We start from the raw sequence: 17,376 nt of genomic DNA, 5'->3' as shown, positions 1-17,376 counted from the left end.
TTTCAACCACACTCAAAGCGGTTTACACACAGATACAGTACTTCAAGCATTTTCCCTGTCTGGCCCGGTGGGCTAACAATCTATCTAATGTACCTGGGACAGTGGAGGATTAAGTGATTGCCCAGGATCGAAGGAAGCAAGGTGGGGTTTGAACCCACAACTTCAGGGTCCTGAGGTTGTAAGTCTAAGCACTGTGCCACACTCTCCTCTAAGGGATTCTCAGCATCATGATCTTGTCTGTTGTGACCTTGTCATACCTTGTCCTGTATCTAGCATGTCTGCAATGCATTGTGTTATGTTTCTTGAATTTATACTGGATAGCAGATGTCTAATAAAGCCTTCCAGCCTATTCCATAGCCACCTAACAATTTAGAAATCAAATATTTAACATTTGTAGAATAGCAAAACAATGCAAACCTGCAAACCTAAAATGCTAAAAAAATTACATTCTCTGGTCCATCCAGAAAGTATCTGGTATGCTTTTTTTTTTTTTTTTTTTTCTTCCCCCAGAAATTAAACACAGATTGTGGGAAAACGATTCTCTTTTGGAATTGTGAGGTTTCAAGCGAAGGAGATTTCACTCGTTCTCCGAATTCAGATTTATTGAAAATGAAAGGCTTGCTCCTTTCTTTGGATGAGTTTTGTTGTTGTTTTTTTTGTGTGGTGTGGTAAAGGGGGCTGGGGGGAATGACTGAGGGACAGAAGAATGAAAAGAGAATAAGAGAAACAAGTCAGATTGTTTTTGTTTGTGAGAGGTCTGTGGTGATGCTGCTTTTAAGAGTTGAATCCTCTGTTGTTTCGGTGGGCTTTTTTTTGTTTTTGTTTTTAAGTGTTGACTTCCTTTGTTCGTAGTGGGCGATGTTGCCTCATCTCTTCCCCTCCCAGTTGTGGCTCTCCCTCCCCTCGATTTTTGCTGTCAAGGTGGGGGGTTCCACAGCTGGAAAGCTTCATGGAAGTTAGTTATGGAGCAGTTATTTCATCTCATAAAGAAGGCGCTTAACGAGAGAAAACAATTGCCGGATTTGTTTCTTGAGAGAACCCAGAGACACGACAAATTTGAAGTCACATGAGGCTTCGTTCCTAGTCATTGCTCTACCTCATATTCCCCAACTATGGGGAGGAGAGTGTGTGTGTGGGGGGTCATGTTTTAGAAAAGACAAGTTACTCCGTAGTAAAAGCATCTGTTTCGTCAACTCAATGAATTTTGCCAAGTACAGTGCGAGTGGCCATGTTTTGCTCTAGACCACTGGGGGACCACCAGCCAGTCGAGTTTTCAAGATATCCCTAATGAATATGCATGAGAGAGATTTGCATACCTGCCACTTCCATTATATGCAAATCTCTCTCATGCATATTCATTAGGGATATCTTGAAAACCCCGAATGGCTTGTGGTCCCCCAGTGGTCTAGAGCAAAACATGGCCACTCGCACTGTGCTTGGCATAATTCATTGAGTTGATGAGTTTATGTCTTCTAAAAAAAAAATCCAGAATATTTGGGGTGGACAAATCAGTTGTGAACTGCCTTGTGATTCATTTGCTTGTATCCTGAACAGACATTTGAGTTTCCCAGGCCATGCCAAGGCCCTTGAGATGACACTTTTCCTGAAATTACATAAAAGAAAGACTGAACTTTTGCAGTAGGACTTTGAGATTACCACTAGGGATCACAGCTGCCATTTTGGATCCTGCCCAAGATGGGGTGGGGAGGTTGCCTGATGTCATAGTGAGAGAGGGAGATGTGATGAGGGAGTAGGACTCTTACACGCACGTTCTTTATACAACCCCTGTCACCCAAACAAGACAGACTTTACCATATCTTTTCACACTCAGTCCTTGAACAAGCACGTATGGGTTTACAAATGGAGGCAAGAGAAATATGCATCTTGTCATTCGAAAAATGTGCATTTTCCAAGGGTTTTTTTATTGTGTTATTTTTATTTTGTTTCTATTTTTTTTTTTTTTGCATTAATTTTTTTTTTAACTGACTTTCCAACTCAGTGTGAAGCCAGCCAATGAATATTAGAATTATGTATTTTCATATTTTTCCCCTTGGCCTTCTTGGGTCTCTAATTGTTGTTTTTAATCACGCTTGAAATAAAGTTCTATACAGTTAAGCTATTTTCCCCTGGCTCCTTTGTCTTTCTTTTTAATTAATAAATACTAACAGCTCCTTTTACGAAGGTGTGTTAGCGGTTTAACGCATGTATGAGGAGAGATTGGAAGCCCTGAATATGTCTACCCTAGAGGAAAGGAGAAACAGGGGAGATATGATTCAGACGTTCAAATACTTGAAGGGTATTAACGTAGAACAAAATCTTTTCCAGAGAAAGGAAAATGGTAAAACCAGAGGACATAATTTGAGGTTGAGGGGTGGTAGATTCAGGGGCAATGTTAGGAAATTCTACTTTACGGAGAGGGTGGTGGATGCCTGGAATGCGCTCCCGAGAGAGGTGGTGGAGAGTAAAACTGTGACTGAGTTCAAAGAAGCGTGGGATGAACACAGAAGATTTAGAATCAGAAAATAATAGTAAATATTGAACTAAGGCCAGTCTGGGCAGACTTGCAGGTCTGTGTCTGTATATGGCCGTTTGGTGGGGGATGGGCTGGGGAGGGCTTCAGTGGCTGGGAGGGTATAGATGGGCTGGAGTAGGTTTTGACAGAGATTTCGGCAATTGGAACCCAAGCACAGTGCCGGGTAGAGCTTTGGATTCTTGCCCAGAAATAGCTAGGAATAAAAAATTTAAACTGAATCAGGTTGGGCAGACTGGATGGACCATTTGGGTCTTTATCTACTGTCATCTACTATATGTTACTATGAGAGAGAGAAAGAAAAAGAGAGAGAAAGAGAAAGAAAGAAAAAGACAAAGAAAGAAAGAGAGAGAGAGAAAGATAAAGAAAGAGAGAGAGAGAGAGAGAAAGAGAAAGAAAAAGACAAAGAGAGAGAGAGAGAGAGAAAGACAAAGAGAGAGAGAGGTGGTGGAGAGTTAAACGGTGACGGAGTTCAAAGAAGCGTGGGATGAACAGAGAGGATCTAGAATCAGAAAATAATACTAAATATTGAACTAAGGCCAGTCTGGGCAGACTTGCAGGTCTGTGTCTGTATATGGCCGTTTGGTGGGGGATGGGCTGGGGAGGGCTTCAGTGGCTGGGAGGGTATAGATGGGCTGGAGTAGGTTTTGACAGAGATTTCGGCAATTGGAACCCAAGCACAGTGCCGGGTAGAGCTTTGGATTCTTGCCCAGAAATAGCTAGGAATAAAAAATTTAAACTGAATCAGGTTGGGCAGACTGGATGGACCATTTGGGTCTTTATCTACTGTCATCTACTATATGTTACTATGAGAGAGAGAAAGAAAAAGAGACAGAAAGAGAAAGAAAGAAAAAGACAAAGAAAGAAAGAGAGAGAAAGACAAAGAAAGAGAGAGAGAGAGAGAGAAAGAGAAAGAAAAAGACAAAGAGAGAGAGAGAGAGAGAAAGACAAAGAGAGAGAGAGGTGGTGGAGAGTTAAACGGTGACGGAGTTCAAAGAAGCGTGGGATGAACAGAGAGGATCTAGAATCAGAAAATAATACTAAATATGGAACTAAGGCCAGTCTGGGCAGACTTGCAGGTCTGTGTCTGTATATGGCCGTTTGGTGGGGGATGGGCTGGGGAGGGCTTCAGTGGCTGGGAGGGTATAGATGGGCTGGAGTAGGTTTTGACAGAGATTTCGGCAATTGGAACCCAAGCACAGTGCCGGGTAGAGCTTTGGATTCTTGCCCAGAAATAGCTAGGAATAAAAAATTTAAACTGAATCAGGTTGGGCAGACTGGATGGACCATTTGGGTCTTTATCTACTGTCATCTACTATATGTTACTATGAGAGAGAGAAAGAAAAAGAGAGAGAAAGAGAAAGAAAGAAAAAGACAAAGAAAGAAAGAGAGAGAAAGATAAAGAAAGAGAGAGAGAGAGAGAGAAAGAGAAAGAAAAAGACAAAGAGAGAGAGAGAGAGAGAAAGACAAAGAGAGAGAGAGGTGGTGGAGAGTTAAACGGTGACGGAGTTCAAAGAAGCGTGGGATGAACAGAGAGGATCTAGAATCAGAAAATAATACTAAATATTGAACTAAGGCCAGTCTGGGCAGACTTGCAGGTCTGTGTCTGTATATGGCCGTTTGGTGGGGGATGGGCTGGGGAGGGCTTCAGTGGCTGGGAGGGTATAGATGGGCTGGAGTAGGTTTTGACAGAGATTTCGGCAATTGGAACCCAAGCACAGTGCCGGGTAGAGCTTTGGATTCTTGCCCAGAAATAGCTAGGAATAAAAAATTTAAACTGAATCAGGTTGGGCAGACTGGATGGACCATTTGGGTCTTTATCTACTGTCATCTACTATATGTTACTATGAGAGAGAGAAAGAAAAAGAGACAGAAAGAGAAAGAAAGAAAAAGACAAAGAAAGAAAGAGAGAGAAAGACAAAGAAAGAGAGAGAGAGAGAGAGAAAGAGAAAGAAAAAGACAAAGAGAGAGAGAGAGAGAGAAAGACAAAGAGAGAGAGAGGTGGTGGAGAGGTAAACGGTGACGGAGTTCAAAGAAGCGTGGGATGAACAGAGAGGATCTAGAATCAGAAAATAATACTAAATATTGAACTAAGGCCAGTCTGGGCAGACTTGCAGGTCTGTGTCTGTATATGGCCGTTTGGTGGGGGATGGGCTGGGGAGGGCTTCAGTGGCTGGGAGGGTATAGATGGGCTGGAGTAGGTTTTGACAGAGATTTCGGCAATTGGAACCCAAGCACAGTGCCGGGTAGAGCTTTGGATTCTTGCCCAGAAATAGCTAGGAATAAAAAATTTAAACTGAATCAGGTTGGGCAGACTGGATGGACCATTTGGGTCTTTATCTACTGTCATCTACTATATGTTACTATGAGAGAGAGAAAGAAAAAGAGACAGAAAGAGAAAGAAAGAAAAAGACAAAGAAAGAAAGAGAGAGAAAGACAAAGAAAGAGAGAGAGAGAGAAAGAGAAAGAAAAAGACAAAGAGAGAGAGAGAGAGAGAAAGACAAAGAGAGAGAGAGGTGGTGGAGAGTTAAACGGTGACGGAGTTCAAAGAAGCGTGGGATGAACAGAGAGGATCTAGAATCAGAAAATAATACTAAATATTGAACTAAGGCCAGTCTGGGCAGACTTGCAGGTCTGTGTCTGTATATGGCCGTTTGGGGGGGGATGGGCTGGGGAGGGCTTCAGTGGCTGGGAGGGTATAGATGGGCTGGAGTAGGTTTTGACAGAGATTTCGGCAATTGGAACCCAAGCACAGTGCCGGGTAGAGCTTTGGATTCTTGCCCAGAAATAGCTAGGAATAAAAAATTTAAACTGAATCAGGTTGGGCAGACTGGATGGACCATTTGGGTCTTTATCTACTGTCATCTACTATATGTTACTATGAGAGAGAGAAAGAAAAAGAGAGAGAAAGAGAAAGAAAGAAAAAGACAAAGAAAGAAAGAGAGAGAAAGATAAAGAAAGAGAGAGAGAGAGAGAGAAAGAGAAAGAAAAAGACAAAGAGAGAGAGAGAGAGAGAAAGACAAAGAGAGAGAGAGGTGGTGGAGAGTTAAACGGTGACGGAGTTCAAAGAAGCGTGGGATGAACAGAGAGGATCTAGAATCAGAAAATAATACTAAATATTGAACTAAGGCCAGTCTGGGCAGACTTGCAGGTCTGTGTCTGTATATGGCCGTTTGGTGGGGGATGGGCTGGGGAGGGCTTCAGTGGCTGGGAGGGTATAGATGGGCTGGAGTAGGTTTTGACAGAGATTTCGGCAATTGGAACCCAAGCACAGTGCCGGGTAGAGCTTTGGATTCTTGCCCAGAAATAGCTAGGAATAAAAAATTTAAACTGAATCAGGTTGGGCAGACTGGATGGACCATTTGGGTCTTTATCTACTGTCATCTACTATATGTTACTATGAGAGAGAGAAAGAAAAAGAGAGAGAAAGAGAAAGAAAGAAAAAGACAAAGAAAGAAAGAGAGAGAAAGATAAAGAAAGAGAGAGAGAGAGAGAGAAAGAGAAAGAAAAAGACAAAGAGAGAGAGAGAGAGAGAAAGACAAAGAGAGAGAGAGGTGGTGGAGAGTTAAACGGTGACGGAGTTCAAAGAAGCGTGGGATGAACAGAGAGGATCTAGAATCAGAAAATAATACTAAATATTGAACTAAGGCCAGTCTGGGCAGACTTGCAGGTCTGTGTCTGTATATGGCCGTTTGGTGGGGGATGGGCTGGGGAGGGCTTCAGTGGCTGGGAGGGTATAGATGGGCTGGAGTAGGTTTTGACAGAGATTTCGGCAATTGGAACCCAAGCACAGTGCCGGGTAGAGCTTTGGATTCTTGCCCAGAAATAGCTAGGAATAAAAAATTTAAACTGAATCAGGTTGGGCAGACTGGATGGACCATTTGGGTCTTTATCTACTGTCATCTACTATATGTTACTATGAGAGAGAGAAAGAAAAAGAGAGAGAAAGAGAAAGAAAGAAAAAGACAAAGAAAGAAAGAGAGAGAAAGATAAAGAAAGAGAGAGAGAGAGAGAGAAAGAGAAAGAAAAAGACAAAGAGAGAGAGAGAGAGAGAAAGACAAAGAGAGAGAGAGGTGGTGGAGAGTTAAACGGTGACGGAGTTCAAAGAAGCGTGGGATGAACAGAGAGGATCTAGAATCAGAAAATAATACTAAATATTGAACTAAGGCCAGTCTGGGCAGACTTGCAGGTCTGTGTCTGTATATGGCCGTTTGGTGGGGGATGGGCTGGGGAGGGCTTCAGTGGCTGGGAGGGTATAGATGGGCTGGAGTAGGTTTTGACAGAGATTTCGGCAATTGGAACCCAAGCACAGTGCCGGGTAGAGCTTTGGATTCTTGCCCAGAAATAGCTAGGAATAAAAAATTTAAACTGAATCAGGTTGGGCAGACTGGATGGACCATTTGGGTCTTTATCTACTGTCATCTACTATATGTTACTATGAGAGAGAGAAAGAAAAAGAGACAGAAAGAGAAAGAAAGAAAAAGACAAAGAAAGAAAGAGAGAGAAAGACAAAGAAAGAGAGAGAGAGAGAGAGAAAGAGAAAGAAAAAGACAAAGAGAGAGAGAGAGAGAGAAAGACAAAGAGAGAGAGAGGTGGTGGAGAGTTAAACGGTGACGGAGTTCAAAGAAGCGTGGGATGAACAGAGAGGATCTAGAATCAGAAAATAATACTAAATATTGAACTAAGGCCAGTCTGGGCAGACTTGCAGGTCTGTGTCTGTATATGGCCGTTTGGTGGGGGATGGGCTGGGGAGGGCTTCAGTGGCTGGGAGGGTATAGATGGGCTGGAGTAGGTTTTGACAGAGATTTCGGCAATTGGAACCCAAGCACAGTGCCGGGTAGAGCTTTGGATTCTTGCCCAGAAATAGCTAGGAATAAAAAATTTAAACTGAATCAGGTTGGGCAGACTGGATGGACCATTTGGGTCTTTATCTACTGTCATCTACTATATGTTACTATGAGAGAGAGAAAGAAAAAGAGAGAGAAAGAGAAAGAAAGAAAAAGACAAAGAAAGAAAGAGAGAGAAAGATAAAGAAAGAGAGAGAGAGAGAGAGAAAGAGAAAGAAAAAGACAAAGAGAGAGAGAGAGAGAGAAAGACAAAGAGAGAGAGAGGTGGTGGAGAGTTAAACGGTGACGGAGTTCAAAGAAGCGTGGGATGAACAGAGAGGATCTAGAATCAGAAAATAATACTAAATATTGAACTAAGGCCAGTCTGGGCAGACTTGCAGGTCTGTGTCTGTATATGGCCGTTTGGTGGGGGATGGGCTGGGGAGGGCTTCAGTGGCTGGGAGGGTATAGATGGGCTGGAGTAGGTTTTGACAGAGATTTCGGCAATTGGAACCCAAGCACAGTGCCGGGTAGAGCTTTGGATTCTTGCCCAGAAATAGCTAGGAATAAAAAATTTAAACTGAATCAGGTTGGGCAGACTGGATGGACCATTTGGGTCTTTATCTACTGTCATCTACTATATGTTACTATGAGAGAGAGAAAGAAAAAGAGAGAGAAAGAGAAAGAAAGAAAAAGACAAAGAAAGAAAGAGAGAGAAAGATAAAGAAAGAGAGAGAGAGAGAGAGAAAGAGAAAGAAAAAGACAAAGAGAGAGAGAGAGAGAGAAAGACAAAGAGAGAGAGAGGTGGTGGAGAGTTAAACGGTGACGGAGTTCAAAGAAGCGTGGGATGAACAGAGAGGATCTAGAATCAGAAAATAATACTAAATATTGAACTAAGGCCAGTCTGGGCAGACTTGCAGGTCTGTGTCTGTATATGGCCGTTTGGTGGGGGATGGGCTGGGGAGGGCTTCAGTGGCTGGGAGGGTATAGATGGGCTGGAGTAGGTTTTGACAGAGATTTCGGCAATTGGAACCCAAGCACAGTGCCGGGTAGAGCTTTGGATTCTTGCCCAGAAATAGCTAGGAATAAAAAATTTAAACTGAATCAGGTTGGGCAGACTGGATGGACCATTTGGGTCTTTATCTACTGTCATCTACTATATGTTACTATGAGAGAGAGAAAGAAAAAGAGAGAGAAAGAAAAGAAAGAAAAAGACAAAGAAAGAAAGAGAGAGAAAGATAAAGAAAGAGAGAGAGAGAGAGAGAAAGAGAAAGAAAAAGACAAAGAGAGAGAGAGAGAGAGAAAGACAAAGAGAGAGAGAGGTGGTGGAGAGTTAAACGGTGACGGAGTTCAAAGAAGCGTGGGATGAACAGAGAGGATCTAGAATCAGAAAATAATACTAAATATTGAACTAAGGCCAGTCTGGGCAGACTTGCAGGTCTGTGTCTGTATATGGCCGTTTGGTGGGGGATGGGCTGGGGAGGGCTTCAGTGGCTGGGAGGGTATAGATGGGCTGGAGTAGGTTTTGACAGAGATTTCGGCAATTGGAACCCAAGCACAGTGCCGGGTAGAGCTTTGGATTCTTGCCCAGAAATAGCTAGGAATAAAAAATTTAAACTGAATCAGGTTGGGCAGACTGGATGGACCATTTGGGTCTTTATCTACTGTCATCTACTATATGTTACTATGAGAGAGAGAAAGAAAAAGAGAGAGAAAGAGAAAGAAAGAAAAAGACAAAGAAAGAAAGAGAGAGAAAGATAAAGAAAGAGAGAGAGAGAGAGAGAAAGAGAAAGAAAAAGACAAAGAGAGAGAGAGAGAGAGAAAGACAAAGAGAGAGAGAGGTGGTGGAGAGTTAAACGGTGACGGAGTTCAAAGAAGCGTGGGATGAACAGAGAGGATCTAGAATCAGAAAATAATACTAAATATTGAACTAAGGCCAGTCTGGGCAGACTTGCAGGTCTGTGTCTGTATATGGCCGTTTGGTGGGGGATGGGCTGGGGAGGGCTTCAGTGGCTGGGAGGGTATAGATGGGCTGGAGTAGGTTTTGACAGAGATTTCGGCAATTGGAACCCAAGCACAGTGCCGGGTAGAGCTTTGGATTCTTGCCCAGAAATAGCTAGGAATAAAAAATTTAAACTGAATCAGGTTGGGCAGACTGGATGGACCATTTGGGTCTTTATCTACTGTCATCTACTATATGTTACTATGAGAGAGAGAAAGAAAAAGAGAGAGAAAGAGAAAGAAAGAAAAAGACAAAGAAAGAAAGAGAGAGAAAGATAAAGAAAGAGAGAGAGAGAGAGAGAAAGAGAAAGAAAAAGACAAAGAGAGAGAGAGAGAGAGAAAGACAAAGAGAGAGAGAGGTGGTGGAGAGTTAAACGGTGACGGAGTTCAAAGAAGCGTGGGATGAACAGAGAGGATCTAGAATCAGAAAATAATACTAAATATTGAACTAAGGCCAGTCTGGGCAGACTTGCAGGTCTGTGTCTGTATATGGCCGTTTGGTGGGGGATGGGCTGGGGAGGGCTTCAGTGGCTGGGAGGGTATAGATGGGCTGGAGTAGGTTTTGACAGAGATTTCGGCAATTGGAACCCAAGCACAGTGCCGGGTAGAGCTTTGGATTCTTGCCCAGAAATAGCTAGGAATAAAAAATTTAAACTGAATCAGGTTGGGCAGACTGGATGGACCATTTGGGTCTTTATCTACTGTCATCTACTATATGTTACTATGAGAGAGAGAAAGAAAAAGAGAGAGAAAGAGAAAGAAAGAAAAAGACAAAGAAAGAAAGAGAGAGAAAGATAAAGAAAGAGAGAGAGAGAGAGAGAAAGAGAAAGAAAAAGACAAAGAGAGAGAGAGAGAGAGAAAGACAAAGAGAGAGAGAGGTGGTGGAGAGTTAAACGGTGACGGAGTTCAAAGAAGCGTGGGATGAACAGAGAGGATCTAGAATCAGAAAATAATACTAAATATTGAACTAAGGCCAGTCTGGGCAGACTTGCAGGTCTGTGTCTGTATATGGCCGTTTGGTGGGGGATGGGCTGGGGAGGGCTTCAGTGGCTGGGAGGGTATAGATGGGCTGGAGTAGGTTTTGACAGAGATTTCGGCAATTGGAACCCAAGCACAGTGCCGGGTAGAGCTTTGGATTCTTGCCCAGAAATAGCTAGGAATAAAAAATTTAAACTGAATCAGGTTGGGCAGACTGGATGGACCATTTGGGTCTTTATCTACTGTCATCTACTATATGTTACTATGAGAGAGAGAAAGAAAAAGAGAGAGAAAGAGAAAGAAAGAAAAAGACAAAGAAAGAAAGAGAGAGAAAGATAAAGAAAGAGAGAGAGAGAGAGAGAAAGAGAAAGAAAAAGACAAAGAGAGAGAGAGAGAGAGAAAGACAAAGAGAGAGAGAGGTGGTGGAGAGTTAAACGGTGACGGAGTTCAAAGAAGCGTGGGATGAACAGAGAGGATCTAGAATCAGAAAATAATACTAAATATTGAACTAAGGCCAGTCTGGGCAGACTTGCAGGTCTGTGTCTGTATATGGCCGTTTGGTGGGGGATGGGCTGGGGAGGGCTTCAGTGGCTGGGAGGGTATAGATGGGCTGGAGTAGGTTTTGACAGAGATTTCGGCAATTGGAACCCAAGCACAGTGCCGGGTAGAGCTTTGGATTCTTGCCCAGAAATAGCTAGGAATAAAAAATTTAAACTGAATCAGGTTGGGCAGACTGGATGGACCATTTGGGTCTTTATCTACTGTCATCTACTATATGTTACTATGAGAGAGAGAAAGAAAAAGAGAGAGAAAGAGAAAGAAAGAAAAAGACAAAGAAAGAAAGAGAGAGAAAGATAAAGAAAGAGAGAGAGAGAGAGAGAAAGAGAAAGAAAAAGACAAAGAGAGAGAGAGAGAGAGAAAGACAAAGAGAGAGAGAGGTGGTGGAGAGTTAAACGGTGACGGAGTTCAAAGAAGCGTGGGATGAACAGAGAGGATCTAGAATCAGAAAATAATACTAAATATTGAACTAAGGCCAGTCTGGGCAGACTTGCAGGTCTGTGTCTGTATATGGCCGTTTGGTGGGGGATGGGCTGGGGAGGGCTTCAGTGGCTGGGAGGGTATAGATGGGCTGGAGTAGGTTTTGACAGAGATTTCGGCAATTGGAACCCAAGCACAGTGCCGGGTAGAGCTTTGGATTCTTGCCCAGAAATAGCTAGGAATAAAAAATTTAAACTGAATCAGGTTGGGCAGACTGGATGGACCATTTGGGTCTTTATCTACTGTCATCTACTATATGTTACTATGAGAGAGAGAAAGAAAAAGAGAGAGAAAGAGAAAGAAAGAAAAAGACAAAGAAAGAAAGAGAGAGAAAGATAAAGAAAGAGAGAGAGAGAGAGAGAAAGAGAAAGAAAAAGACAAAGAGAGAGAGAGAGAGAGAAAGACAAAGAGAGAGAGAGGTGGTGGAGAGTTAAACGGTGACGGAGTTCAAAGAAGCGTGGGATGAACAGAGAGGATCTAGAATCAGAAAATAATACTAAATATTGAACTAAGGCCAGTCTGGGCAGACTTGCAGGTCTGTGTCTGTATATGGCCGTTTGGTGGGGGATGGGCTGGGGAGGGCTTCAGTGGCTGGGAGGGTATAGATGGGCTGGAGTAGGTTTTGACAGAGATTTCGGCAATTGGAACCCAAGCACAGTGCCGGGTAGAGCTTTGGATTCTTGCCCAGAAATAGCTAGGAATAAAAAATTTAAACTGAATCAGGTTGGGCAGACTGGATGGACCATTTGGGTCTTTATCTACTGTCATCTACTATATGTTACTATGAGAGAGAGAAAGAAAAAGAGAGAGAAAGAGAAAGAAAGAAAAAGACAAAGAAAGAAAGAGAGAGAAAGATAAAGAAAGAGAGAGAGAGAGAGAGAAAGAGAAAGAAAAAGACAAAGAGAGAGAGAGAGAGAGAAAGACAAAGAGAGAGAGAGGTGGTGGAGAGTTAAACGGTGACGGAGTTCAAAGAAGCGTGGGATGAACAGAGAGGATCTAGAATCAGAAAATAATACTAAATATTGAACTAAGGCCAGTCTGGGCAGACTTGCAGGTCTGTGTCTGTATATGGCCGTTTGGTGGGGGATGGGCTGGGGAGGGCTTCAGTGGCTGGGAGGGTATAGATGGGCTGGAGTAGGTTTTGACAGAGATTTCGGCAGTAGGAACCCAAGCACAGTACCGCGTATAGCTTTGGATTCTTGCTAAGAAAAAAAATAAAAAATTTAAATTGAATCAGGTTGGGCAGACTGGATGGACCATTCGGGTCTTTATCTGCCGTCATCTACTATGTTACTATGTAATAGCGTGCGTTAAACTGCTGGATGCGCTAGCCGCTACTGCCTCCTTTTAAGCAGCCGGTAGATTTTCGGCTAGCGCGGGGATAGCACATGATGAAAAGTCACGAGTGCTAAAGCCACTAACGTGGCTTCGTAAAAGGAGCCCTAAGGGTTAACAGATTGGCCAGTAGAAAAATGTCCTATAATCCATGATAGATTTATCAGTAAATAAGAAAATAAAATTTTTTTAAAAAAATTAAGGGCTCCTTTTACTAAGGTGCGTTAGGGCCTTAAGAACATAAGAACATAAGAACTGCCATCTCCGGATCAGACCTTCGGTCCATCAAGTCCGGCGATCCGCACACGCGGAGGCCCCGCCAGGTGTACACCTGGCGTAATTTATAGTCCACCATATCCTTACATGCCTCTCTTAAGGAGATATGCATCTAGTTTGCTCTTGAAGCCTAGGACGGTCGATTCCGTCATAATCTCCTCTGGGAGGGCATTCCAGGTGTCCACCACTCGTTGCGTGAAGCAGAACGTCCTGATATTTGTCCTGGACTTGTCCCCCCTTAGCTTCATTACATGTCCTCTAGTCCGTGTCAAATTGGACAACGTAAATAATCTTCTCTGCTCTATTTTGTCGATTCCTTTCAGTATTTTGAAGGTCTCGATCATATCCCCACGCAGTCTCCTTTTCTCAAGGGAGAACAATCCTAGTGTTATAAGTCTGTCCTCGTATTCCAGTTTCTCCATACCCTTCACCAGTTTTGTTGCTCGTCTCTGCACCCTCTCCAGCAGTTTTATATCCTTCTTTAGGTAGGGAGACCAATGTTGGACGCAGTATTCCAAGTGGGGTCTGACCATTGCCCTATAAAGCGGCATTATAACTTTCTCCGATCTACTCGAGATTCCTTTCTTTATCATGCCCAACATTCTATTTGCCTTCTTTGCCGCTGCCGCGCATTGTGCCGACGGCTTCAGGGTCCTTCAGCATTGAGCTGGCGTTCTTCTAGAAGCGTACTGCGTGGTGTAGCACACGGTAATTTCATGCGTGCACAAAAAACGCTAATGCACCTTAGAAAAAGGAGCCATAAGTGAATGTGCCAGTGAAAAAGCCAACAAGGTTTAGGTATAGGAGCAGCAGACTCCACCAACTCGGACTTCTTAAGATCATAGCACCCTTCCTACCTCCCTTCCATCCACGCCACGATTCCACAACAGGTTAAGAAGGGGGTGTTATTACCAAATACTTTCAAAGATGCCTACAAATAAGCAAGATGAAAAGGTTTTCACGTAACTTTCAACGGCTGGATTTTACTCTGCCTGTTGCTTTCAATACTCCCAACTCCTCAACGTGCTTCATGTGCTCCCAGTGTCATGTGATAATTAAAAAAAAGTCCTTTAAACTCAAAATAAAAAATGTCCATACAAAAATATCAAACAACAGTCCACTGATACTTCCATGTTCAAAATATAGATTGCTCAATCTTCCCCTTTTGACACAATACGTGTTTCTCCTGGTGATCGCTTCTTCAGGAGGAAGAATAACCAGCGATTTTTAACGTCACAAGAGCTCCACATCAAACTGGGAGTCGCATCCAGAACCCACTGACGAAGCAACTGCTAAGAGACGCTGCCAGCAGAAACCTTAATTCATGATGTCATCAGTGAACACCACCTGGACATCCTGGAAATAGCTGAGTCATTACTGGATGAAAGAAGAGAAGTCACTGACTGAGTTATGCTCCGCAGGATTCAGCATCAACCAAGATCAAAGACTAGGCGGATTGAGACAATCGAACTACACAGAGACTTCTGATCAATCTGACCACCTTATTCACCTAGGAGATAAGGAACCAATATGGCTCCTTGTGGGCTACAAAGCACCTCGCAACAGATCTTTGCACAAGCTCCTGGATCTGGTGGCAGAGGAACCCTAAACTTCCTTAGTTTGGTGATCATGAGCGATTTTAATCTACAAATTGAAACTCCAGACACCACACTACCACTACTTGCCTTGATACGACAGCTCTAGGATTCACTCAGGTGAAAAAGGCTGTATGTCTGCAAAGGGGTTGACATCTTTAAACACAGAGCTAGTGGTATCAATATAAGACTCCTATCATGGAAAGATAATTTCTAATAAAATCTTTTATCACGGAATATCTAAAATGGATGGGCCCAACCAAAGTGTGGAAGGAATTCTGAGATTTGAGAAATCTATCTACAGAGTTTTTTAGAGGCCTTGTCCTACCTCCTTGTGAATGTACTATGCCTCCCCTGCCCAGCGACCATGATAAAACAACTACAAACAATACAAAATACAGCCCTATGATTCATCTGTTCGCTGAAAAAATACGACCACATCACAGAGGCATACCACGACTCACACTGGCGCCCAATACAAGCAAGATTACACTTCAAATTCTATTGCCTACTATTTAAAGCTATAAACGGAGACAGCCCAACCTACTGGAACAACCGACTAACTCAATCCACTTCAACCAGACACAGGGGAACCCACCCACTATTCACACACCCATCAACCAAAAATGTCAAACGAAGAAAACTATATGACAACCTAATGGCCACCAGAGCAGCAAAACTAGACAGACAACTCACCAATTTGCTGTCTACAGACTACAAAACCTTCAAAAAAGAAACAAAAACCCTACTTTTCAAAAAAAAATACATAAAACCTATTTAACACAACCAGATCCGTCCCAAGCTTCACCTACTATACTAACTACTCCTTATCAAATCTAAAATGTTCTAATTCCCATTATGTAATCCGCCTTGAACCGCAAGGTAATGGCGGAATAGAAATTACTAATGTATTGTAATATAATGTAATAAAGATGATTATAGTGTAAGGACAGGTCAATGTCTGAAATGCACACTTAGAACAAACCATCCCAATCAAAGAAGGTCCTACGCTCTACATACAATCATTCCCTATGTATTGAGGATATAAACTTGAAAGAAAATGGCAGAAATCTCACCTTGATAAAGAAAGACTCACCTGTAGGAAAAACATGTCAATCTACCACTGGGCTATTAAAAGTAGCCACAAGCCAATATTTCTTTCAGTGCATCGAACAGGCTGAGGTTCAACCAATATACGCAGTAAACAGTCTATTACAACCACCTTAATGGAACCAGCCTTCCAAGGAACAACTAACCAGCAATGATTTTGCCAACAAAATCAAAAGTCTCTATCAATGGTGGGCCTCAAGACTCGGCTCTTGGGCCTGTTCTTTTAACATTTTTGGAAGCGATATTGCTGAAGGGCTGTTGGGTAAGATTTGCCTCTTTGTGGATGATGCCAAAATCTGCAATAGAGTAGACACGCCGGATGGTGTGAAGAACATGAAGAAAGACCTGGCGAAGCTTGAAGAATGGTCTGGGATTTGGCAGCTAAGATTTAATGGGAGTAGGTCTTAGGGCTCCTTTTATCAAGGTGCGCTACGGGGGTTAGCGCGTCGGACATTTCATCACGCGCTAACCCCCGTGGCAAGCCAAAAACCTAACGCCTCGCCAATGGAGGCGTCAGCGACTAGCGCACCTTGATAAAAGGAGCCCTTAGTTTTGTATTGAGCTCTTACAATCTCATTTTGTAAACGTCGAGGACTTGCGGGGCTGATGTAGATACGCCGAGGGGAAATTCTATAAATGGCAGGGACGGGCGGGATTTCTGTCCCCGTGCAACTCTCTAGTACAGAGTCACAAAGGAGGCAGTCCCTGCTCCAAAGAGCTTACAATCTAAACAGGTTAATCTGTGAGCAGTGGTAATGTAGACCAGAGTTTTAAAGGCCTACCTTATAGGCGCCTCAGCTCTTTAGAGAATCTCACCTAGCAGTGCCTAAGTCCTTCTCTGCGCCTAAATGCGCCTACTTTGGAGATAGGCACCTGTCTTTTGTAGAATAGTGCCTAAAAAGATAGGTGCCTATCACCCAATCAATTTTTCTTTTTTTTCAATTATGAGCTCATTAAAACTCATAATTGAAGCCAATTTTCTAATTAACCCCCCCTTTTATGAAGCCGCGTTGGTGCTTTTTATCATCGGCTGCGGAGGTAAAAGTTCTATGAAGGAATGAGCGTCAGAGGTTTTACCGCTGTGGCCAGCAATTTAAAAAAAAATGCTAACACAGTTTCAAAAAAGGGGGTAAGTTAGGTGCCTGGAATTTTCCCCTAACACTTAGAAACATAGAACATGACGGCAGAAAAGGGCCACGGCCCATCTAGTCTGCCCACCCTAATGGCCCACCCCCTAACTACCTCCATGAAGAGATCCCACATGCCAAATAGAAACATAGAACATGACGGCAGAAAAGGGCCACGGCCCATCTAGTCTGCCCACCCTAATGGCCCACCCCCTAACTACCTCCATGAAGAGATCCCACATGCCAAATAGAAACATAGAACATGACGGCAGAAAAGGGCCACGGCCCACCTAGTCTGCCCACCCTAATGGCCCACCCCCTAACTACCTCCATGAAGAGATCCCACATGCCAAATAGAAACATAGAATATGACGGCAGAAAAGGGCCACGGCCCATCCAGTCTGCCTACCCTAATGGCCCACCCCCTAACTACCTCCATGAAGAGATCCCACATGCCAAATAGAAACATAGAATATGACGGCAGAAAAGGGCCACGGCCCATCCAGTCTGCCCACCCTAATGGCCCACCCCCTAACTACCTCCATGAAGAGATCCCACAT

This window comes from Geotrypetes seraphini, chromosome 8 (assembly GCF_902459505.1).
Source record: "Geotrypetes seraphini chromosome 8, aGeoSer1.1, whole genome shotgun sequence".
NCBI lineage: Eukaryota > Metazoa > Chordata > Amphibia > Gymnophiona > Dermophiidae > Geotrypetes > Geotrypetes seraphini.
Note: the sequence above shows the minus strand (reverse complement) of the source record.